The sequence below is a fragment of the Rhinolophus ferrumequinum genome, chromosome 7 (assembly GCF_004115265.2).
Source record: "Rhinolophus ferrumequinum isolate MPI-CBG mRhiFer1 chromosome 7, mRhiFer1_v1.p, whole genome shotgun sequence".
NCBI classification, from domain to species: domain Eukaryota; kingdom Metazoa; phylum Chordata; class Mammalia; order Chiroptera; family Rhinolophidae; genus Rhinolophus; species Rhinolophus ferrumequinum.
This window is the reverse complement of record NC_046290.1, coordinates 77,635,081-77,657,709: the sequence shown is the minus strand read 5'-3', so window position 1 is coordinate 77,657,709 and position 22,629 is coordinate 77,635,081.

Here is a 22,629-nt window from a genome sequence, read left to right as displayed (position 1 = left end):
TATTCTTGCAACTGTCTTTTGATACACATTGTGCATGCATTTCTTTTGGACATAGGCCTAGGAATGAAATCGCTTTGTCCTTGAACAACATTATGTCTAAGTAGATATTAAAAATGTTTTCCACAGTGGTACCAATTTATATTGCTATTGATCCTGGAAAGTAGTTGATGAGAGTTCCCATTGATCTATATGTGCTACATGTAGGAGGCAGAAAATTTTTCACTTCTTCCCTTGTAGGGTCTTTGGCTGGCCTAATAATTAAATTAACCTAAGATAGGTTGATAGGAGAAAAATTTAATTTCATACATACAGGAGCGCCATAAAAATATGAGTCTCAAAGAAATGACTGAAGCAGTCAGATTTTATACCTTTTAGATGAGGAAACACTAAATTTATGATAAATTAACAAGTTTGGGCTTGAGGTAGCAAATTAGTGAAGAAGTAACAAGATTTTTTTATACAGTCTTCTTGACACCGAATTCCCCACTTCTGGTGATAAGAATGCCTTCAATCCTCCTGATACATTGTACCTGTAACATGGGAGATTTATTTCCTGCTTTCAGGGGGACAAAGGAGGGTCACAGTGTCTTTCTTGCACCAGCTGTTTCTCAAGTAACTTTAATTCAAAATAATCAGTATGCCAAAGTGGCATCGGTGGGGGGCATATTTTGTTCCCCTTCATACAACATTTGATATTATCAGTAATTTTTATTTTTGCTAGTGTTGTGGGTGCATAGTGGTAATATTGCATTTTTAATTTCCATTTTCCTGTTGAGTCATAAAGTTTAGAATCTTTTCAGATATGTATTGCCCACTTGAATCTCATCGTGTGAAGTACTTATTCATGTCTATTCTCATATTTAGTTTTCTATTGGAATGTCGGTTGTCTTCTCTTTCATTGGTAGGAAATCCTTATAAATTCAGATAGTGAACCCTTTTCTAGTTATATGCACAGCAATTGTTCGCTCTCCATTCAGTCGCTTTCCTTACGATTTTAATAGTATCTTTTAATGAACAGAATTTCTTAATTTTAATATAGTTCAATTTAGCAAACATTTCCTTTATGGGTAGTACTTTTATTGTTCTGTTTATGATTTTTTTTTGTAATTCAGATTATGAGACTCTGCTGCAATATAATATTCTAATGTCCCATTGCTTTATTACTTGCAACTTCCAGTGTATCTACAATAATTTCAAAATAAAAAGTAAAAAAAGGAAAAAAAATATTAAAACCTGAAAAGATAAGTAATCTCTTTCTTTTTCAGGAGTGACTTGAATATTTTTGGTCTTTTTAATTTTCGTGTAGAATTGACTTGTCAATTTCCCCAAACAATACTTGCTTGAATTTTTATTTAGATTGCATTGCATCTGTAGATCATTCTAAGGAGAAATGACTGTGATGATCCTCACAGTAGTATAATTTACCTAATTTGTTAACATGAATATCTCTCCATTTATGTAAGTCCTTTAAAAGTTACTCTGGATAATTGTTCTTTTGATTTTATGATTAGCAGTCTTACATATATTTTTGTAGATTTCTTTAGGTATTTGATATTTTATGGTACTATCGTGAATTACATCTTTTTTTTGTATGTGTGCCAGTACCCAACTATTGTTTTTTTAATTTTTCCCCATGTTCCATTCCCCTCCCCTTTGGCAACCGTGAGCTTGTTTTCTATATCTATGGATCTGTTTTGGTTTTGTTTTATATATTCATTTATTTATTTATTTAAAAAATTTTTTTTTTTTTAGATTTCACATATAACTGAAATTGTATGGTATTTGTCTTCCTCTTTCTGACTTATTTCATTTAGCATAATACCCTCTAGGTCACAAATGGCATAATTTCATTTTTTTTTATTGCTGACTAATATCCATCACACACACACACACACACACACACACGCACGCACGCACACGTCTTCTTTTTCCATTTATCTTTTGATGCCCATCTAGGTTGCTTCCTTATCTTGACTATTACTAGTAATGCTGTAATTAAAATGTATACACGGATGTATAGTTCTTTTTGAATTAGTGTTTTTGTTTTCTTTGGTTAAGAACAGAACTGCAATTGCTGGATCTTATGGCAGTTCTGTTTTTACTTTTTTGAGGAATCTCTAAATTCTTTTCTGTAGTGTCTTCACTAATTTACAATCCCACCAACAGTATACGAGAGTTCCATTGCTCCACATCTTCACCAGTATTTGTTATTTGTTGATTTATTGATGATAGCCATTCTGACAGGTGTGAGGTGATACTTCTTTGTGGGTTGAATTTGCATTTCCCTTATGATTAGTGACTTTGAGCATCTTTTCCTATGTCTGTTGGCCATTGTATGTCCTCTTTGGGCAAATGTCTACTCAGGTCTCCTGTCCATTTTTTAAAAGAATTCCTTGGGGTTTTTTTGGTGTTAAGTAGGCATTCCTTATTTATTTTGGATATTAATCCCTTATCAGATGTATCACTGGTGAATATCTTCTCCCATTCCATACGAGGTTGTCTTTTTATTTTGTTGATGGTTTCCTTCAATGTGCAAAAACTTTTTAGTTTGATATGGTTCCCTGTGTTTATTTTTTATTCTGTTTTCCTTTATCCAAAAAGGCATATCCAGAAAGATATTGATGACAGTGATGTCAAAGAGTTTACTGCCTGTGGTTTCTTCTAGGAGTTTTATAGTTTCAGGTCTTCCATTTAAATCTTTAATCCATTTTGAGTTACTTTTTGTATACGATGTAAGAAAGTAGTCCAGGTTAATTTTTTTACATGTGTCTGTTCCATTTTCCCAACACTGCTTATTGAAAAGACTGTCTTTATCCCATTGTGTTATCCCTTTATCCTTGTTTCCTTTGTCATAGATTAGTTGACCATATAAGTGAGGATTTATCTTTGGTCTCTCTATTCTATTTCATTGATCTACATACCCGTTTTTATGCCAATACCACACTGTTTTGATTATTGTAGCCTTGTAGTATAGTTTGATATCAGGTAGCATGATATCTTCCACTTTGTTCTTTCTCAAGATTTCTTTGGCTATTTGGTATCTTTTGTGTTTCTATATAAATTTTAAGATTAGTTGTTCTAGGTCTGAGAAAAATGCCATTGTTATTTTAATAAGAATTGCATTAAATCTGCATATTGCTTTAAGCAGTAAGAACATTTTAGCAATATTAATCCTTCCAATCCATGAGCAAGATATTTCCTTCCATTTATTTATATCTTTTTCAATATGTTCCTTCAATATCTTAGAGTTTTCAGAATACAGGTCTTTCACCTCTGGTTAAATTTATTCCTCTGTATTCTAAGTTTTTTGATGTAATTGTAAATGGGATTTTTTTCTTAATTTCTCCTGATCGTTCATTATTGTTGTATAGAAATACAACAGATTTCTGTATATTGATTCTGTATTCTGCAACTTTACTGAATTCATTTATGAGTTCTAATATTTTGTTTCAGTGGAATCTTTTGGGTTTTCTATATATAATATGTCATCTGCAAATGATGAGAATTTTACCTCTTTTCGATTTGGATGCCTTTTATTTCTTATTTCTTGTCTGATTTTTGTAGCTAGGACTTTCAATATTGTATTGAGTAGAAGTAGTGAAAGTGGACGTCCTTGTTTTTTTCCTGATCTTGGATGGAAGGCTTTCAGCTTTTTACAATTTAGTATGATATTAGCTGTGGTTTTGTCATATATAGCCTTTATTATGTTGAAATATGTTCCTTCTATACCCACTTTGTTGAGAGTTTTTATCATAAAAATGTTGAATTTCATCAAATGCTTCTTCTGTGTCGGTTGAGATGATTGCATGTTTTCCTCTTTTATTCTGTTAATGAGGTGAATTACATGATTGTTTGTAAATGCTGAATTACCTTTTAATTTCCAGAATAAGCCTAATCTCTTCAACATAAATTATTGTTTTTATTTATTACTGAATCGATTATTTTTTTAAAAAATCTCTTTCACCTATCATTATTAAATCAGCCTATAATTTTCCTTCCTTTTAAATGCATGCCAGGTTTTGATATCAAGGCAATGCCAATCTCATAAAATGATCTCTTTTTCCTCTTTCTATGATCTGGGGAAGTTTGAATAAGATTGGTGATAATTTTTCCTTAAATATTAAATGAGTTCATTGGTAAAGCTGTCTTGGTTTGGATTTTTCTTCATGGATGTATTTTTAATTATAGATTCAGTTCCCTAATAATTATAAGTTAGTTGTTTTTTTCTGCATTTTATCATGTTAGTTTTGGTAAAATACCTTTTCTAGGAATTTTTATTTCACCTGAATTTTTATATGTATATTGGCATAAAATTCTTTATAATATCCTGTTATTATCTTTTTAATGTTTGCAGTATTTGATCTGTAACCTCCTTTTTCATTATCCATACTGCTTATTTTTCCTTTTTCTTACATTTCTTAAATCTTCACCAGGGGTTTATCAATTTGAATAATATTTTCAAATAATCATCTTTTAACTTTGAGTCTCTTCATTGTCATTTTGGTTGCTCTTTTATTTCTTTTTGCTCTTTAGCCTGCTTTCTATTATCTTTAGGTTTGATTTGCATTTTTTTCTAAGTTCTTAAGAAAAATGACTATAGTGTTGGTTTTCAGCATTTATCTTTTCTACTAATATATAAAAACAATGAAAAGCTATAAATGATAAGCTAAAATTTTCTAAGATAACTACCTGCATCATATAAATTTTGCTTTCTTTTATATCAATTCATTTCAAATATGTTTTATTTCCATTGTGATTTCTTCTTTGTTGCATGGTTTGTTTGGCAGTGTTTTGGTTAACCTCCAAAGATTAGAGGATTTTAAATTACATATTTTAAAAAGTTATTTCTAGCTTAATTCCACTGGTCAGACAGCACACTCTGTATACTTTTAATCCTGTGACAATTTTGGAAACAGGGTGGCATAAGATAAATTTTTGTAAGTATTCTATGTGTCTTTGCAAATAATACGTAATTTTCTATAGTTTACTACACTCAGTTGTATCTAGCTGCTCATTGTTTTGGCCAAATCATTTACAGCTTTACCAAAATTTTTTCAGTGTCTTTTATCTTATCTCAGTAGTTACTGAGATAAGTATGTTAAATTCTCTATAATTGTGAATTTGTCTTTTCTTCCTTTTAATTCTGGCTATTTTTATTTTATGTATTTAGATGCTCTGTTATTAAAGACATACATACTTATAATTATGAAATCTTCCCAGTGATTTGATTGTTTTATCATTACAAAATACTTCTCTTTATTTCTATTAATGCTATTTGCCTTGTGGTGTACTTTCCTTCGTTGCTACAGATTGTGCCAAAAAAATGTATACACATTTTAAGAAAGGAAAAAACTGTATTAAAATTGTAATATTCAATATATATCGATAACAAAAGATGAATACAAGTCACGTTTGACTTCTGCAATTACAAGAAGTACTCAAAGTAGTTACCATCAGCGCCCTGACATTTCTAGGTATGGCGAACATTATTTGGTATACCAGACTTCTGTGGCGAGCATGTAAACTGATCCAACACCAGAGCAGAAGGAAACAGGACTTGTTGCTGTGTCATGCCTCCCGGATCTTCCCTTGGGCACATCACACACAGTACCATGCAAACTTACCACGAATGCATGTAATTGTTAGGCATGTTGGAGGTTCTGTTGCATACTCCTGCCTCCATTGTCGTTGTACTTCCACAACATTCTTGAATTTCAAATACCACTTCAAAATGGTCCTGTGCTCCTTGGACAACTGTGCTTCTGCCATTTTCTTTGACTGTCCTGCCTTTTGCACAGTGATGCTAGCATTTATTTGATTAACGCCATCTTTAGAGCGAGCATCATTCTACACATTGCTACCATAATTCAATTCAACTTTTAAAAGTAATACATAGATAACATATCTTAAAATGTGTATACATTTTTTTGGCACCCTAGTATAGCTATATTAGCTTTCTTTTGTTCAGTGTTCTTCACAGTATCTTTTTTCATCCTTTTACTGTATTCTTATGTTTTTGTGTTGTCTCTGGAAGTAGCATACAGTTGGGTTTTATATTTCAAAGTATTCTGATTATCTTTTTAAAATTTGGATATTTAGCACATTTAAAGTTAATGTGATTATTGATGTGTATGGTTTTAAATCTCTTTTCTTAATTTGTATTTGATGATGTTCATTTTTTTTCTTTTTTCTTCTTACTGATTTTTTTTTCATTATACCCTTTTATCCTTTATTAACTTGTCCACTGAATGTGGTCTTATTTTTCTTTTAATAGTTATCCTAATGATTACAAGATGTGTCTTTGATTTCACTGTGTTTATTATACAATTGTACTTTTATCTGTTCTCTGAGAATGTAAGCATCTTAAAATTCTTTAATTCTCTTTATCCACTTTTGGACTTACACTATTGTTTTGGTGTTTATATTAATTAAATATATACTATGTTTAACTTCCTATTGCTAAGGTCTCAATCTGCCCCTCTTCCTTTTTTGCCCTGAACTCTAATTAATGTTATTCTATTCCTGTGATTTTTAATAGCTCTGCTCACCTTCTCAGTGTCTCAGTTGTCTCTTACAGAATTGGCAGACACCCTGGGCAAAAATAGTCTCAAATATTCTGCTCAATTATCTGCTTTTCATTTGTTTCCCAGGTATTGACCTGTAATTCTTCACTTTGTTTTTTAGCTTGGTGATCACTTCAAATTGATCTTTTCTTACAATTTTTTTCTAGCTATGGTTTCATCAAGGAGATTGGTCAAATTTTCTTATCTCCTATTACTGAAAACACAACTCTACGAGTATGTTGAGTAGGATTTTGATTGTGAGAAAGGATCATGGCCTGAGCATGACATGGAGGGAGTCAAGTCTGAAGATACTGGCAGAACTTGGCTGACTAACTTGTCTAAATTAGAATGCTTTTTGGGAACAACAGGAAGAGGTAATGTCCATTGGGGCCAGGTGGTGTGTGGGTTTTATGTGCACAGATAGAAGCTTGGACTTTATCCTGTTGGTGAATGGTGAGACACTCAGGATTTTGGAGCAGGGAAGAGAAAGGATTAAATGGCATTTTAGGAAAATGAATCTAACTGAATACTACCCTGTGTGCACTGATGTCATAGCATTTTTTTTTTCTGATGCCAAGAAAAGACCGTAGTCTCACAGGAAATACTTTATATTTTGAATACCCTCATCAGTTCTTGTGGTTGTTCTTATCCAAACCTTATTTTCTGTAGGCATCCCTTATTTTAGACATGGGAATCAAAAATATTTTGGCTGATGGATTATTTCCAGTATTTAGATTATGTTAAAAGTCAAATTGGGGAGAGAGGTGATTTGCTTTCTTACACATTGGAAATCTCGAGTCCTGAAAATGTTTACACGTCTAAGCTATAAACCTGATTTTTGGACTCCTGCAAATATCTGCAAAGAATTTATTTTAATAATTTGTATAAAATCATTGAATCTTTATGATACTTAGTGCCTACCCCTCAAGGCAGATTGTAAAGTCATTATTTATATTTCACATATCCCCTTTTTTCATCAGAGAAACTCCAGTACTTTGGAATTGGTAATTTCAGAGCCATAAGGAACTTCAGAAATCATCTTAGTTCAACTTCCTTAATTTACAAGTCTGGAACTGAAGCCCAGATTGTGTATGGAACTTATCCAAAGTCATACAACTGGTTAATGGCAGAGCTGGAAATAAAACCAATAGAAATTGGTTAGTAGCCTAGAGCATTTTTCATTCCAAAACAAATTTTAAAAGATCTAACAGGTTAAATACAAGTACAAATGTAAAAATCATAGATTAAGTAGCAGGATTATCAATTTACAGATAAGAAAATACTTATTAAGTTTTAAAATTTCTACATAAAACTAATATGTAGACTATAGGGAGGCTTCAGGGTACCCTTAAAATAATATACATACTATTGTATTATACACATTTGTCTCTGATAAAGTTAGTTTTTTTTCCCCAGTTCTCAAAGGACTCCATCAATCAGAAAAGATTAAGAACTACAACTTATAACTTCTTATATGGTTGGAGTTATGTAGCTTTTGTTCTTTCAGCAATGTTAGTTTAATACCTACTCAGTGCCAGAGAGTTTGTTAGAGCCTGGGGTTACAAAGATAAATGATGCAGTTTCCTCATTAAATGAAGGGCCTCATTCTAGTCAGGGCGATAGATAAGATGTGAAGTATCAAGTAAGTGATACAAAATACTGGTTAGATGATCTGATTCCCAGTTCAGATCAATATCACACTGTGAGAGCCTGAATAGAAAACTAGAGCAATCACAGAACTAATGTTATTCTAACATTTCTATACAGACTTTGAGTCCAAGATATATTTGACATTATCCAGATACGTTTTACTTAAACTCTGCAGAAAGACAGGTCTGGATTCTTACATAGGAGATCATGTCTTATCTGTTTCTGGATCCAATAGAATGTCAGGCACATGGGATATTTCTAATAAGTGGTTTTTAACTTTTGCCAGTATTTACTTCAATCATTGACCCATGGATTCCATCTTACTACCATACATGGAAGTTAGCCAATCAGGTGATTTTTTTCTCTTAAAGATAATTGAAGAATTTTTATTTTTCTCTGGATAAACAGTGGCAGTAAAGAAACTAATGATTGGAATAGTTAATCACAACATCAGAATGCTCATTTAGCATAATTAACATGCTTGGACAATTTTTAACTACACCAAATACAACATTTCTTAAATCTACAATGCCAGTAGCTTTCATCTTGTTTGAGTTCGAAAGTATCCTGCACTGCTAGTTTTATGAAGGTAACAAAAATGACATTAAAATCCAAACAGTTCTAAAACTTTTCACTGTTATTGAAAAATATAGTGAAGGAGTATATAGCAAATGTGGGTTTCATAATGAGAGTCCATGAAATTGCAAAACATATTCTCTAATAAAAGTGACGTTTTCCTCTGTCCTTAAAAAGTATGTAGTATGTAAAGTAAAATCTCCACTGACGCTTTTAGGGAAAATAGTTTCTCCAAGAATGGCATTGGACTTATGGTAGTATTGGTTTATTTTGAACAGAATTGTGTGGAGACCCATTAGAAAATATGCATAACGTTATGGAGAGAAAAATATTCTTTGGACTACCAAACCCCATGGCATTTTGGAAAACTGAAATCCAGTGCCCTAGTTCCCTTGATATCATTTAACATCGTGGAAGAAAAGAGCAGCTGCTCTGACCTACCTTTACTTTGAGTTCAACACAAGCCTAGCTCATGTAACCAGCATCCATTGAGTAGTGATAATTATGAATTCAAGGATGAAAAAGAACCATATTCCACCGCTTTTAAGACTGAAAATCAAGTAGAGGTAAAATTATTTCCTCAGCTACCTCCTTAGATTGAGCTGTAATTTGATTACATGTTAAAAAAAATCTAATAAAATTAATTTGTATATAATAATACATACCCATTTTAAGAGTGTAGTTTTATGAGTTGACACGTGTATGCACTCAATCACTACCATCCAAATCAAGATATAGAAAATTTTCATCACCTAGGAACATTCCTTCTTACCCCTTGGTAGTCAATTCCTCTTCTTTCTCCTTGTCCCAGGCAACCACAGATCTAATTGAATCATAGTGGATCAATTTTGTCTTCCATTAGTGGACCCATAATATGGACTCTTTTGTGTCTGGCTTTTGTTGCACAGCCTAATTTTTGGGATTCATCCATGATACTGTGCATACAGTTCATTTCTTTTTCTTGCAGAGTAGCATTTCATTAATGAATTTACCTGTTGATGGATTGTTTTTCCCAGTTTTTGGCTTCTATGAACTTCCATATAAAGGTGTTTCGTAGACATATAGTTTCATTTTTCTTGAGTAAATACTTAGCAATGAAACTTCTGAATTATTTGATAAGTATATATTTAATTTTAAAACAAAACTTCAAGATGTTTCCCAAAGTGGTTGTACATTTTATATACATTTTTATATATATGTAAAATATGACAATACTGTCTTTTGAATGCCATAAAACTTTGGTAAGATCCAATTTATCAATTTTTTATTTTATGATTCATGCTTTTTGTGTCCAGTCTGTGAAATCTTTGCCAGTTCCAAGGTCAAAAGACTTTCTATTATGTTTTATTTTAGCAGTTTTACAGTTTTATATTTGAGTATATGCTCAATTTCTAGTTAATTTTTGTATGTGGTGTGAAGTAAGTCAATATTACAGTTTTGTTATGGATATCCAATTGTTCAACATATTTATGGAAAAATTATCCTGTTCCCCGTTTAATTTTCTTGTTGTGTGTCCCCCAACACACACACACACAAACACACACACACACACCCCCCCACCATATAACACATAACATATACATATATACATTATATATATTCTCTCTGAATATTTATATATTTATGAATTCTGTTCTGTTCCCTTGTTTTATATGTTATATTATTATGTAAAAATCACACTGATTTTAAGTAAACCTAGAAATCAGGTGGTTTGATTCTTCCAACTCTGTTCTTATTTTTTAATGTTGTCTTGGCTGTACTATGTTCTTTGCATTTCCATATGTATTTTTTAAAATCAGCTTGTCAATTCCTATAGAAATACCTTCTGAGGTTTTAATGGGATATCATTGAGTCTGTTGGTTAATTTAGGAAGAATTAACTCCTTAACCCAATACTGAGTACCCCAATGCATGAACATAGTTTACTTGAAAAATTAGAGAACCAGAAAGATTGAATGCCCTGGGCAGTCACAATGTCAGTTGATGGCAGAGATGGAGGAGGTCAGGTATACTAGACAACAGGTCCACTGCTGGGTTATTAGCCCAACATCCTGAGATGTGTGCAGACTATAACATGCCTTCAGCTAGTTCAGGTCTGATTTGAATGTTTGGTCATCTCTTCCCTTTAACATCTCTCGTCTTTTTCAGAGTATTTTCTCCTCACCTCTTTGAGCTACCTCGGAAACATTATTTCAATTACAATGGAAAAAAGATTCTCTTTATGCAGCTGTACTATGTATGCTGTCTGGTATCTAAAGGAAGGAAAACATAGTTATCAAATGAAAGATTTCAGAAAACACTGGGATTAAAATGTCTCTGCTGTGATCTTAACTTGATCCAGAAATTGATGGATTGAAGATAGCTGGTGAAACAAACAGAAATGATTCTGTGTGTGAAGCGTTTTATTGTGTACATAGGCTTTTCAGGCAGTGCCTCATTTTTTCCTCCTTTAAATCAAAGGGTAGGGTGCAGGGGGACGATGAAATGTGGACTACAAATCCTATAATACAGAAGAGCAACCTTCTTCCTTCTTGATGGCTGAAAATTTCTGTTTTCACTCAAAGAATTGTTTGTTAGTTCACCTTCCTTCTAATTTATTTCTTAGCATCCTGGAGGATCCTAGCTCTTCCAATTTGACTTTAGGTGGCCTTGGCTTAGCATCTAAAGTTCCTTTTTTTTTTTTTTTTGATAATTTCTCTTCTGACTTTGCAAGAAACTCAAAAAATCAGGTCGTTTCTCTTGACCTCTGCTGTAATATCTGATGAGTGTTAAGTTTGAATATGAAACCATAAGTGATTATGCTACCAAATGACCCTGAACCTTTATGTTGTTACTTTGTATAACATAGTACGATATGATATATCCCAAACGAGCACAAAAATGACTCCTAAGGCTTAGAGGCTTCACAGAGCCCTCTATAAGTAAGCGTTCTTTGGGAGAAGAGTGAGGCAGAAAACTAGAGAATTTCACATGCCGAGAAATTTCCTAAAAATTTTCTTAAGCCACGTGATTCGCCAAGTCCCACATGACCCAGTAGCTTCTCTTCTTTCCCCTCACCCCATCTTTTCACTTCTTCACCACTGACTCTTTTCTTCTCCACATGCCTTCAGTTCTTCTCTTGGAACCCTCTACCCCTTTCTTTAAGCTGATTTCTTCATTTCTGCTTCTTTCCATTGCTCTTAGAAGGACCATGGCTCCATAGCTAAGCTCCTCCTTAGTAGGTGAGGGAAGGAGAAAGTTGGGGAACATTTCATTGCTATTGTCTCCACCATAAATGTCACATGGAATTAATGTTTTAGTGATGATACCTCCATGACGTAAAGACACAGATACACACAGTGGAGAAGCTTGGCTGGAACAGAGGAAGGGTGGCCCTTTTGCTTCGGAGGCTCTGGAAGTGTGGGAATCTGTGAAAACCCTGCTCTTAGTTTCAGAAGTCTGGGACGGAACTCAAGGCGGTGCTCCCGACAAGGCCTGCATCATTGAATATGCTTAACCAACATGAGACCTGGTTTTGGCGCCTGTGAAACGGTGATCACTGATCGAATAAATTTTTTACTCAGTCCAACACTCTGCTAGTCAGTGTGTATATAGAAATTTTTAAAATCGATTTTTCCTGAGGAAGCTGACAATATGGTTGGATAGAAGGACGTAAACATAATTATCATAGTATCATCCATGCTATTGTAGAGGAATGAGAAGAGTGGGAGGGAAACTAGCAAATGCAGCAGCCACCTTCCTGGGCAAGCCATAACACATTTTGAATTGGTAGTGGTATTTGTTCTAGATCATGAAAGGTGGGGATTTAATTACCAGGAAGCAAATGCTGTTCCTGTTCAAGAGGCATAAATTAAATGCCTTCATGGGCCAAGCAAGGGATATAAATATGCAAAGTAGAGGGGGGTAGGAAGAAGACTAAAGGAGCGTGAGGCAAACTGGAGAGTGCGTGCCTGTTTAAAGTTATTCAAGCTCAAAATAGTTTTTTTTTTTTTTTCCTCAGAGTTCTTCTGACCAAACAAAAATTTGTGGGCAGATAATGGTAATTCCATGCATAATGTGTTTGAGGAACACATTGTAGGATGCTTGTGGATGGGGGAATTGGGGCAGCTGGCACCATCCGGGGAAGGAGCAAGGAAGAAAGGAAATTTGGAACCAGATGTGAAGGGCCTTCTCTGTTGGTCTAAGGAGTCTGGCTTTTATCTTGTAGACTGCGGTGAGGCAGTTGAGTTCCTCAGTTGGGTGGAGTGACATAATAAGGTTGTTTTATAGGGTAATTTATTGCCCTCAAGTGAATAAAATGAGTCGATTGGATGCCCAGTGCTCAGAGATCCACTGTACAAAGTCATGTGAGTGGTGATGAGTCCTGAACCAAGGCAATAACAGCGAGAATGGAGAACGGGGCTTACGAAAAGGAGAGACTTCTGATGTAGAATGAAGCCGGTCTCCCTGGAGTTCTTTGAAAGGGATAATGTGAGTGAAAACAATTTGTAACCAGCACAGGTGGTGTAGTTGGGAGGTGATGGGAACCACTTAGATGGAGAGTAGCTGAGGTCAGGGATGGAGAGCTTGGTGCTCCCTTATTCAATTGTGGTGGCCTCGCCAGGCACTCCGAAGTCTAGGAGAGGAGACATGGGACCGAATCCCTCTGAGGCTGACCTCTTTTCTGCAGAAGACAGGCCCTAACCCCAGCCTAAACTTGGGCACTTCATCTGGGCCTGGGTCCTCAGGACTTCCTTCCACTGCCATGGATGGCTTCTTCTGTGAATATTCAATTTTCTTCAATAAGGGAAAAAGCTAAAAAGAGCAGACACTTATATCTGCAGAAATGTTATCCCATGTGAAAAAAATAACAACACTAATACATCTTACAACTTCTAGCCAGAATCTGCTAGGCTGCTGCTATAGCAACCCCAACAGAACGGACTCAGCGTACCCCCACCCGATCCCCCTCCCGAATCTGTATACCTGACAGTCACCCTCCTAGTGCGGCTGTGTCTCTTACATTACACCCACTAAGTGAAGATCCAGAGCAAAGAGACAGAAAATAACATCTAACAATCTGCTTGTCATTTAGAAAAAGCTCCCTGTATAAATGTCATGGAAACAAGCTGTTCTTGCAGAAAGAAAAGAAGAAAGCCCTGCCTCACTTGCTTCCCTTTCAGTTTTAATCTTCCGAATAAAAGGGTAGCACAAAGCAAATGTTAAGTGTTTGAAAGCAAATATCTCTGGAGCTTGGCCATGGTGTGGTTCAGCCACATCCAGCCTGCTGCCTGGCCCCAGGCTGCAGGAGTTCCAGATCAAGCTTTCTGTGTGAAGATCAACTGACTACTGAAGATGCCATCCGGAGAACACGAACTCAAAACGGGCTCATATGAAAGAATGAGTATTTATCTTCTAATCAGGACCAAGGTTGCTTGCTAGGATATTGGCCGTAAGGCCAACACATTTTGTTCAGTTAGCAAACACTTGCAGGCACATGGCCTGTACAGTTTATTGTGCTTTAATTCTCTGAGGGAAGCCCAGATAAAAGTGACTATTTTCTCGGTCCATGGGCGAGAGGCCTTGTATGTGTCAGATGCAGCAGGAGACAAGGTGTGTTAAGTACACAAGGAGAGTGTTGTGGAAGCTGAGAGCCCAGAGGAAAGAGCCTTTATTGTCAGCTGGGATTAGCAGAGAAGGCTACAGAGGAGGCATTTGAACTGAGCCCTAGAGGAGAGGTAGGATTATAATAGCTGGACTAGGGCAGGAGGAAGAGAATTCCAAGGACACAATAAATGAAAGCAAGGTCAAGAAAGTGAAAGGGGGAATATTTGGGGCCAAATCATGGAAGGTCTTGAAAAACATATATAAGCACAGTCCTGTTTGGCCTGGAATGGAGATTTAGATATATCCTGGGTGTGTGTGGTTAGCCAATACCCACACCCCAGAATCTGCTGGTTTGCCTAGGGACACTGGAGCTTCCTGGGAAAGGAACTTGAGTCATGTCTTCACTTAGGGTTGACCTACATAGACATGCATAGCAAAGTGGTGGGAGAGGTCATCAAGAAACTAAGTTGTAGGAAGAAACTGTAGGAAGAAATTGTAGGAAAAGAAAGCTCCAATAAGTAAGAAATTAAGCATGATGAGTTAGACTCCACGTAATGGTGTGGAAGTCAGAGAGGAGACCCAAAGAGAACAAAGCTCTGTTCTTGTGGAAGAGAGATCGGCCGAGTTTTATAGCTTGGGACCCAAGAAGCCCCACTATGTAACTCCTTTAAAAGAGAATAATAAAGAGAAGCAGTTTTATTTTCTATTCACTTCAAAAGAAATAGCCTCAGTGAGGAGTCATGGAGGGAGCTGTTCCAAAAAAACCAGCAAGAGTTGAAGAAGGGGATCAATAATGGTTGCCACGGTTGAGGAGGAAAGAAATGTGATAATGACACCAACACAAACAGCAGCCAGAGAAATTGCACATATTTGAGTCATCCTGAGAAGACCAGGAAGTTGGGGAAGGAGCCCTGAAAGGAAATGGCTCAGAAGCTGAAGTTAGCCAATGGGGAAATCCTATAAAACTGGAAAATTATAGGTTAAACACTTGGACACATAAACTGATGATATACAAGGAACATTTTGGGCTATGTAAAAAATTTGTGGTTGATTCTATGGACAAATTTTCCAAGTGCATTGGGCAGAACACTTGTTCTGAGCAGGCTAGGACTTGAGCATCTTGGGACGGAAAGAGACTGGGGTGTGCAGAATAGTGAGGAGATCTTTTTGCAGGAGACCAGGAAAAAGATAATGACTTGGGCTAGGCAGGTGTTGGAAGTCATGGGAAGGAGGGACCAACAGGATCCATTTCACTAAAGGAGCATGAAACAAAGGTAAAGACTAGTTGCTTGTTTCATTGGTTGATTGGACATGAATGAAAAAAAGATGCAAGAATGACGAAAAAATTTGTGAAGGTTTGAGAGTCAAGAAAATATAGCACAGCTGTTGAATAAATGGGCTTTTGTGTCAGCTGGATTTGGTCCTGCCTGGGCCACTTACTAGCGAGGGAACCTGAGTATCACTTAGCCCTACTAAATGTAGTTTCTAATCTGGAAGTAGAGAGAATAATACCTGTATCTCAGGCTTAGCTCTTAGATTAAATGATGTATTTTATGTTGCATAGTTAAAAAGACATTTGCCATGGAGAAGGAATCAGTTTGTGGAGAAAAGTGATGAATTTGTTTTAAATAATAAAAGTATTTATTTAAGACTTTTAAAAAAATCTTGATGACTAATTTTCTGCGTACGGGCCTTTTACATCTCCCATTAAACTTACTCCTAGATATTTGGTATTATTTATGCTGTTGCAAATTGTATCTTTTAAACATTGTTAATTTATAATTATTTGTTGCTGATTGGTTTTTCTATATTAGCCTTTACCCAGCAAGCTTGTTGACCTGTCTTATTAACTGTACAATTAATCTGTAAATCTATGTACATAATCATATTGTCTGTATTACTATGTTATTGCAATACTGTGTAGACAGTACTCTTTCTTCCTTTGTAGCCCTTATAATTTATTTTATTTTACTTCATTGCACTGTCTAGAACTTCTAGATACATTCTGGTTAGAAGTGGTGATAGTAGTCATCCTGTCTTTCCCGTGATCTCAGGTGTTGAATTTTCAATATTTTACATTACAGTAGTTTCCCCTTATCTTTGGTTTTGCTCTTCATAGTATCAGTCATTTTTGGTCAGCTGTGGTCTGAAAATATTACATGGAATATTCCAGAAATAAACAATTCATAAGTTTTAAATTGTGTACTTTGCTAAGTGGCATGTTGAAATCTTGCATTGTCTAGCTCTGTCCTATCCTTTGTCCAGTGTATCTATGCTATATACGAGGTCAGACAATTAAGTTTGTGAACTCATACTAGAAAAAGTGCTACATACCTCACTGCTGAATATCACTATGGTCACCTTCGAAGTACTCCTCTTGGGAAGCTATGCACCGATGCCTAGTCCACCCTTCAAAGCAATTGTGGAACTCTTTTTCTGGAATGGCCATCAGAGCTGTTGTCGTATTAACCTTTAGGTCCTGAATGTCATCAAAATGTCTTCCTTTCAATACTTCCTTTATCTTCGGGTAAAGAAAGACGTCATTGGGGGCCAGATCAGGTGAGTAGGGAGGGTGTTCCGATATAGTTATTTGTTTACTGGCTAAAAACTCCCTCACAGACAGTGCCATGTGAGCTGGTGCGTTGTCGTGATGCAGGAGCCATGAACTGTCAGTGAAAAGTTCAGGTCATCTAACTTTTTCACACAGTCTTTTCAGCACTTCCAAATAGTAAACTTGGTTAACTGTTTGTCCAGTTGGTACAAATTCATAATGAATAATCCCTCTGATATCAAACAGTTAGCAACATTGTTGCAACAAGTTTTTGAACTTCATTGTCAGTATGCTGTGTTGTATGCTACCTGCCTGTTGGTCACTTAGCCCAGTCAACTATGGTGGGATCGCAGTGCTTGTCTTCAAGTAACCCTTATAGTGGGCTAATGCTGTGTCACAATGCCTACGGCATTTATCTCACTTCATCTCGTCACATAGGCATTGTATCATCTCACATCATCGAAGGAAGGTTTGGTGCACTAATAAGACAAATTTTGATAAAGAGACCATATGCATATTATCTTTTACTACAATATATTATTATAGTAATTCTATTTTATTCTTCGTTGTTCTTAATCTCTTATTGTGCCTAATTTGCAAATTAAACTTTATGATAGGTATGTATATACAGGAAGAAACATATACCGTGTTTCCCCCAAAATAAGACCTAGCCAGACCTTCAGCTTTAATGCGTCGTTTGGAGCAAAAATTAATATAAGACCCGGTCTTATATTAAAATAAGACCGGGTCTTATATAATATAATGTAGTATAATATAAGACCAAGTATAATATAATATAATATAATATAATATAATATAATATAATATAATATAATATAATACAATACTCGGTCTTATATAAGACCGGGCATAATATAATATAATATAATATCGGGTCTTATATTAATTTTTGCTCCAAAAGATGCCTTTGAGCTGATGGTCCAGCTAAGTCTTACTTTCGGGGAAGCACGGTTGTATATACAGGGTTCAGTATGATCTACAATTTCAAGCATCCACTGGGGGTCTTGGAATAGCCCTAGCTCGTAAGGGGCGACTTCTGTAAAGAAGACAGATGTCTTTGGTAGGTCTTGTGCAGACTCATTCCATCGGGTTAAGGGAGGAGCTTTCTCTTTCTCTTTTCTCAGAGTTATTTTAAAGAATGGATGTGTACTTTTATCAGATGCTTTTAATGAATCTGTTGAAATGATCACATATTTTCCCTTAATTCTTTTAATGTAGTGAATTACTCTGGTTGAATTTTGAATATTAAACCAACTTTGCAATTTGTGAATAAACCCAGATAGATGGATAAATAGATACACATTTAGACATATCATGGATTTAGTGTGCCAATATATTGTCTCATAATTTTTGCATTGATGTTCATGAAGGAGATTGGTTGACAACGTTTTTTTTCTTGTAATAAGCTTTTCAGGTTTTGGAATGAATATTTTAAGTCCTCACAGAATGAACTAAGAAGTGTTTCAAATTTTCTATTCTTGCTATTACTTATTTAAATGTGTAGTAGAATTCATCGATAAATTTATCTAAACTTGGAATTGTTTATTGTGAAGTGTTTGATTCTAAATTTTATTTCTTTAGTATATAGGGCTCTTCTATTTCTACTTTTGTCAGTCCTGGAATATTATGTTTTTCTAGGAAATTGTTTTATCTAAAATTTCAAATTTATTGCTTACAAATTGTTTATAGTGTCCTCTTAATATCTTTTTAATTTCTGTGGTATCTTTTGTGATGTCTGCTTTATCATTAGTCACATTGATTAGTGTTTTGTTAGTCTTAACCACATTAGGCAACAGTTTAGTAATTTTATAAATCTGTTCAAAGAACCGAATTTTGTTCCTGAGAATCCTCTGTATTTTATGTTTTCTACTTCATTAATTTATGGTACCTTGCTTTTCTTTCTAATAATCCCATTTTAAAGCTGTGCATTACCTTCTAAGCATGGATTTAACTGCAGACTACAATTTTGGTGGTGTATTTCATTATTAGTCACTTCTAGGGAGTTTACACTAAAATGGGGCCTAAATGATGAACAGTTAACTGTACCCAGAGGGCTGTGTTCTGTGTCTGGGAGACAAAGTATTCAGGCAAAAAGCAGCAGCTAGTGTAGACTCTCAGGCAAAAAAACAATCTCAGTGAGTTCCAAGAAATGAAAAGAAAGCTAATGTTAACAAAGGAAAGATCAGAATGTTATCTAAAGCACAGACTAAACATTGAGAGAATTACTCAACTAGAAGATAGATCTGAAGAGAATGTCCAGAATGCTGCACAGAGCAACAAAGTGAGGTTAGGAGACATAGAAGGAGAATGTCTAATATAAACTGATTAGAATTTCAGTAAAAAAGAATAGAAAGTTATGGAGAAACAATATTCAAAAATAGAAACAAATTTTTCATAATTGCCAAAAAATATCATTTTTTTAAACTCAGTAAGTATATCAAATTTCAAGCAAAATAAATAGTAGAAATTAGTATCTAGATACATCATAAAGTACAGATCGTCATAGACTTAGATTCAAATTAGCAAGAGGAAAATAAAGGTCAAATTGTCTTTTTAAAAAACTACCAAAAAGTTGCCCTCTAATAAGCCAAAAGGCAATGGATTCTTATATGGCATATATAAAAGAATTCCTACAAATCAGAGAGAATATACATACACACACACACACATATATATACAGCATACATATAAATGTGTGTGTATATATATACAGTATATATAATATATATATATATATGTATATATGTGTTAACCTTCACTATTAATCAGGGAAACGTATATTTAAACTACATTGAGTGATTGACATACACCCACCAGAATTGCCAATGCTAACCAGACCAACGATACCCAGTATTTCTGACAAGGTAGAGGAATTGGAACTCATATATACTACTTCTGGGAATGCAAATAAGTACAACCAGTTTGGAAAATTATTTGGAAATCAGCTACTTCAACTACTAAAGTTGAGTGCATTCATGTGCCCTATGCTTCAACAATTTCACTCCTACATTTATATCTAACAGAAATGCAGGCATATATTCCCTAAAATACATGTATAGGAATGTTTATGATAGCATTATTCTTAGTAATCAAATATTTAACACAACCCAAGTGAACATTAGTAGTAGAAAAGATAAGTAAATTGTGACATAAGTATACAGTAGAGACACTATAGCAGTAGATGTAAACAAAACTCTGCATCCATAGGTAGATGTCACAGACATGATATTGTGTGAAAAATGCAGTACACAAATGCATACATACTCTGATTATATATATACATATAAAGTTCAAAATAAGCTGAATTAATCTCAGTTGTTAGAAGTTGGAGTCATGATTACCTTTGGAGAGGAGAAGGAATAATGTCTAAAGAGATAATGATGGGGTCAATTTGGCTCCTTGCAAAATATATTGGGTTGTAATTTTATGATTTGTGTACCTTTCTGTATGTCTGTGATACTTCAAAAAGGTTTAAGAAAATTTAAAGACTTTACACTAATTATTAAAGGGGGAGCTTTTAGGTTGAAAATTGAGGTAAGTGCCCAACTTAGAATGTATGAAAAAGAGCACTGTTAGAAAATCAAAAATGAAGATGGAAGAAAATACAGATAGAAGAAGAAACAGATATATTAAAAAAGAATAAACCCAAAAAAAGTTTAAGGAAGAAATGTGAAATAGCTAGGAAAAACATTTAGTAAAATAAAAAAGAGAAAACATAGGTGAGCAAGGCCAAACATTGGGTCATTGAAAAGACTAATAAAACAGATAAACCTTTGGGAAGCATTATCAAGGTAAAAAGATAAAGAAGGTACAAATAAGTAATTCTAGGAATTTAAATAGAGGTTATAACGATGGATAAAGTAGAATTTTAAAAAATTAAAGAATATCATGAGTAATTTTATTCAAATAAAACTGAAAACATAATGGAATTGTCCTTAAAAAATGAAAGATTTTAACTGACTCAGAAAAGAGAACTCTTCAATGGACTCAGAACTAATTTTTCGAAAATGAATCAATGAGTGGTTAAATATCTTCCTACAGAAAACTGAAGGTCAGATGATTTTTCTAGACAAGTTCAAGCAAACCTTCAACTAACAATTAAGTCCAATGTTATACATATAAAAAGAGAAAAATCTTAAAATAAGACAAAATTTCTCAACAGTTACTCAACAGTTCTCAACAGTTACTTTTACAATGCTAATACAGTATAATAAAATAAAATTATAGGCCAATGTCATGTAAGAACAAAAGCAAAACTTCTAAATATACTATGAAGCAAATTAGAGTCTACAATAAATATATATCTTAAATCAAGATACATAAAATATATCATAACCAAACTCATATAAGAAATATTTCAAAACATATGAAGGCCTACAAATCAGTAAACAAAATACCACGCAATCAAAAAAAAGTGAACAAAGGAATGAATAGGCAATTAACAGAAGAAATCCACATGTCCAGTAAACGTGACAAAATATTTTGAGTTCTAACTCAAAACCAGAACTTCACATCTATAAGGTTAAAAATTGTGTCAATACTAATAGTTGGCAATTATGTGACACAGTGTGAACACTTTTCGCCCATTGATAGGATGTAAATGGTTTCATTACTTTGGAGAACAATTTGACCAAATTAGGAAATCTGAAGATGTGCAAATTCCATTGCACAGGAGTTCAATTCATAGGTGTACAATCTAGAACAGTGCTACTCAGAAAGTGATTCTCAGATAGGCCATAATCTGCGCCTTGTTGTGAGCAGTTTAGGAAGAAATCAATACAAAAACTGAGAGTAAGCATTTACAAACTTTGATAGTGATTTGATGTTGTCATGTCATCTATTTTGTATTTTATGAAAGTATCAGTCCACAGCCAATTGGAAAGCTTAAAAATCCTTCCTTGTAGAGCTTTAAAAGCATTGCTCCAGATCAGTCCTTTAACACTCGCTTATGGCTTGAGAGATACAGACATGATAATGGTTTATGGCACAGTAGGGTAAATAAACAGTACTCTCTGTGTCATAGGTAACTCTTTGGGCTCCCTTTACCCCAGGTCCTACCTGGTCAACTTCAAGCTTAAGAGGGGTCACATCTCAGCTCACTAATAAAGCGGTTATGGCAGACAAGGGACCTTATCACATTGGTTGGCAAGCTTTGCTCTAGTAATCCTCGCACGCACACACACACACACATGCAGACATGCACAAGAAGATATTTATAAAAATGTTTATATTAGCATCATGTGTGGTGATGATAATGTTGAAACTGACTTAAATGTCCATCAGCAAAATAAATATAATAAACTTTCCAACTGCACACACACGCACACACACACACACTTATGAACTTCATAGTGTTGAGCCAAAAAGGGAATTCACAGAAAACATATAAGGTAAAATGTGTTAAATAACACTAAAAAATTAAATTTATATTATATTAATAATAAAGTACCCAAAAATAGAGGATACATATTATAAAAAAATTTAAAAAGCAAGAGAAAGATAAACATTTAGTTTGAGATGATGGTTACCTCAGGTGGGGAAGAGAAGGAGGGAGATACAGTGAAAAGGGGATGCAAAATAATTGGAGTAGATGTCAAACGTAGTTGCAGTGTTTTATTTTTTAAGATAGGTGGTAGGGAGAGTATATTTTTAAATATATTTTAGCATCTTTTGTAACAGTTTA